This window comes from Canis lupus, chromosome 12 (assembly GCF_048164855.1).
Source record: "Canis lupus baileyi chromosome 12, mCanLup2.hap1, whole genome shotgun sequence".
Classification (NCBI taxonomy): domain Eukaryota; kingdom Metazoa; phylum Chordata; class Mammalia; order Carnivora; family Canidae; genus Canis; species Canis lupus.
This window is the reverse complement of record NC_132849.1, coordinates 12,920,388-12,924,593: the sequence shown is the minus strand read 5'-3', so window position 1 is coordinate 12,924,593 and position 4,206 is coordinate 12,920,388. Positions and strand designations below refer to the sequence as shown.

The 4,206-nt window shown below is 39.3% G+C and overlaps 1 pseudogene; it reads left to right on the top strand.

Moving 5' to 3' along the window:
- LOC140600646 (TATA box-binding protein-like 1 pseudogene) lies at window positions 1-1,179 on the top strand (annotated as a pseudogene).
- Window positions 1,180-4,206: the final 3,027 nt, after the last annotated feature.

Below are 4,206 nucleotides of genomic sequence, written 5' to 3'. Positions count from 1 at the left end.
GGCGGCAGTTCCATGGAGACCGGGGAGCGCGCTCGCCTCATCCTCACCCCTGTCCTCCAGCTTCTCCTCCGCGTCCACGGAACCCGCACCAGCGAGGCCGCCGCCCCCTCTTCCCACGGATGTGATCTTCGTGGTGGGGAGCCAGGTTGTTAAACTACCCCAATGGATGCAGCCAGTGATGTTGCATTGGACATTCTAATTACAAATGTAGCCTGTGTTTTTAGAAGAAGATGCCATTTGAACTTAAGGAAGATTGCTTTGCAGGGAGCAAATGTAATTTATAAACGTGATGTTGGAAAAGTATTAATGAAGCTTAGAAAACCTAGAATTACAGCTACAATTTGGTCCTCAGGAAAAATTATTTGCACTGAGAAACAAGTGAAGAAGAAGCTAAATTTGGTGCCAGACTTAGCTCGCAGCCTGCAGGAATTAGGTTTTCGGGTAATATTTACAGATTTTAAGGTCGTTAACATTTTGGCAGTGTGTAACATGCCGTTTGAAATCCGCTTGCCAGAATTCACAAAGAACAATAGACCTCATGCCAGTTATGAACCTGAACTTCATCCTGCTGTGTGCTATCCGACAAAATCTCTAAGAGCTGCATTACAGGTTTTTCAACAGGGAGTATCACAGTAACAGGTATTTTGTGGGCCCAACGTAAAGGCTGTTGCTACCGCTGTGGAACAGATCTACCCATTTGTGTTTGAAAGCAGGAAAGAAATTTTATAATCCATCACTCAACTAGTTAGAACCTAACCGAGCACCTTTTAAAACCTGCTGCACATTGGACCCAAAACAAAAGGAAAACTGGACCAACAGTAATTGAGGAAATAGACTCTTATATTCATTCATGGCTGCAGTGTGAGCTCCAGGCCCTTTGGGTTTTACTTCAAACCTTGCTGTAATATAAAAAGGAAGTTTACAAGACATGACGTTGCTGCTTTTACAAAAGGACATTCTATTTATTTTCGCAGTAATTCTCATGTCCCCGTAAGCAGAGCTGTCACAGAGTGCACTACCTTAAACTGTTTCATTAGTGTCATTATTTTTTCCCAGTTTGAGCTAAAGTGTTTTATTTGTGAACAGTCTTTTACATTTTTGTATGCTGAATATGGGCACCAAAGAACCTGTAAAAGTTATCTTTTTCAATTGAATGTGCACAAATAAAAGTTTGGAAAAGATCTCTCTTCATATCCATTCTGCAACTTTCATTCTCCATTTTCTATTTTAACAAAAATTGTATTCATAATTCTTTTTTTTCTTTTTAATCTATGCAAGCTTAGACTTTTTTTTTTTTTTTTGCAAGCTTAGACTTTTGCTAAAGTGTGTTGGCTTCTTTTTGAAGTGTATTTTGTAAATATATGCCATATGTGTATAGTATCTTTTACTGCTCTGTTACCAAATATCGAATAGGATTTTTTTTCTTGCAGATTAGAAATAAAAATATGTATATAAATTCTAGGGAGCAAACTGGAGTAGAACTTTATAGGTTAAGCATAATGTTTTCTGTTGCTAATTTAATATGATAGAAAATGCTAACTATCTTTTAAAGTTACAGAAGTGTAGTTTAAAAGGCAAAACCTCGTACCTACAAGATGGATATGAGAAAAAAGCTGTGATGGGTTGTACCTCATATGTGCTTTTGTTGTTCTGGTAAGACTCAACTTTAGTTGTAGGAAAGTAGTCATCTTAGGTTGGTGCTGAAGGCTATCCTAAGAGTTTTGTCAGAAGTTGATACATTGTGCTATTTTAACAAGAAGTGCCCACAAGCTGCCTCTGTGCCACAGTATAATTATAATATAGTTCAACTTGAACTGGAAAACCATTTTGCAAGATGTGTCTTTCCCCTTGCTATGTTTTATTTAATGGAGCTGAAGAGTGACCATTCAGTATCTGGGATTGCTCCTCTGAAAGTTACAATAAATATGCATTTGTGAAACTTTGGTCCTCTGGCTCACCCCAAAGCCTAGGGGCAGTCATACCCAATCAGGCTGCACTTGTGTTACCACTTGGGATTAGGAGTTTCGCATAAGCAACAATAATTTCACTTAGAAATAAAGCTAAGTGGAGAGTCCAATTAGCTTCTTAGTAGTAACTTCATAAAGACAAGATTCCAATGCCATCTTCCACAAAAACTTGGATTTCCAAAATGTTTTAAAAGTTGCATGAAAAAAATTGTGACATCTTGTCCTCCATATTCTAGTTCATTTTCCTTACCACATTATAAAGTCTTCCAAACCTAGCTCATACTGCACTGACCAACATACATTATTTTATACTTATTTTCATCTTTTCTCTCAATGCCTTTCCCTACTGTGCCTCTCACTCTTAAGTCAGGGGGGCAAAGGCTAACTTTTATATTTTCTTTATTGTGAAAGATTTAATTGTGCTTTCCAAACTTCTCTTAGTCTCTCTCTCTTTCTACATTATGTTTATTTGCTTCATCTTAAGCTCCAATAGGATAGGATAAACCTCATAAAATATAGAGGAGGAGACAGTTCAGTGAAGAAGTCACAGGTTCTGGGTACAGTATTTTTAAAAATTGAGGTTTTCCACTTAGCTTTAACTAACAGTATTAAGTGACCTGTTTTGTAACATTCACAAAAAAAAATACAGAAAAGGGTCAGAACACATCATTATATGGCCAACATGCAGATCCAGATGTTGTAGTATTTTCAGTATTCAAGTGACTTGAAAAGTAGGTAGATCAGTAGCTCATCAAAATGCTTTCTTTGAAGAGAGGAAGAAAGACAATCTAACCAGTTCAGGTTTCAGGGCTGCCATGCATCACCTGGCAAAGTGTCATGTATAACCCTCTAAACTTAACAAAGCTGGTAAGAATGACTGTGTCTGATGTCTTCTGCTGGCTCTTCACAAGTGCTGTAAATTTTTTTTATAAATAAAAACTGTGAATACACAAACACACACACACACACAAAAGTGAGGTAAGATCAGAGAGAGGGTTGGAAGACCTCCCCAGAAGTAGTGGAGATCTGGGAAACTCTTGAGAGGTGCCTTCTAAAACTTAAATCTAAGGTCTATAGTGAGGGGGCATCTGGGTAGCTCAGTGGTTGAGCATCTACCTTCAGCTCAGGTCATGATCCCAGAGTCCTGGGATGAAGTCCCACATCAGGGTCCCCACAGAGTCTCTCATGAATGAATAAATAAAATAATAAGATAAAATAAAATAATAAAATAAAATAAAATGTCTATAGTGAGAACTGTTGGGAGAACCACTCTTGTAAGACTGGGACCACTGGACCAAGGAGCTAGGAAATTCTAGATCAACTTAAGGGAGGAACACCAGGAATTAGTGTAAAACACTGAGTTTCAGGATGATGCAGTCATGGGAAGAGAAGGGATGGGGCCTATGTCCTGCAGGAACACATATCGATTTGTGGACTTGTTATTTATGGGACAGGAAGGGAAGGTTCAGACAGACAAGATCAACTACAGAAGAGTGAGACAAGTCAGTACCAGCTAGAGACCAGGCCTCCAGTGGGTGCTGGCCTGACAAGAGACCATCTCCTGAGTGAGATGTTCTGATGCAAGAAGGTGAGAATGACCATTGATGTGTGTTATCAGTGGACATTTTTGAGCACGCTCAGACCTCATTAATTTCCTATTTTTCTCTCTGGAGATCTCAAAGAGAAAATGAAGACAAATATATATTTCTTAATGTCTGTGACAGAAAGCAAATAAGAGAAACAAGGAGGACAGCATTTAACTTCAGCAAGTAGTGCAAGGCCCAGGGGGTTAGAGAAGAAAATAGACTACTGAAGATACAGGTCAAATTGTTAGAAACTCACTGAGCCTTCCTGAAAGGAGAACAGTAGAGCAAATAAAACACCAGCAGATCACATCCCTATATAAAAAAAATATGTACCAGAAAGAAGTGCCAGAACATCCAAAAGCTGGGGAAGATGAGCTAGGGAACTGGAGTTAGGGACTTTCTGTGGTTGAGGCAGCTGAAGGCTCTGTGTGCCACAAAGCACCAGGATATTTGACTAATTCACTGGGACAGTCTCAAGTTGTTGTGGGTCCTCAATGGGCCCTGGGGTACTAGCTTCAGAAAACCAACCACAGCTTCACTTTGTGAATCTGTTAAAGCTCGAAACAAATGTAGAGATGAAGGGAAAATCTCTCCTTGCATGGTGTCTGGCACTCAAACGTTCATTAACTCCACCACCAGCAGGAAGGCCCAAG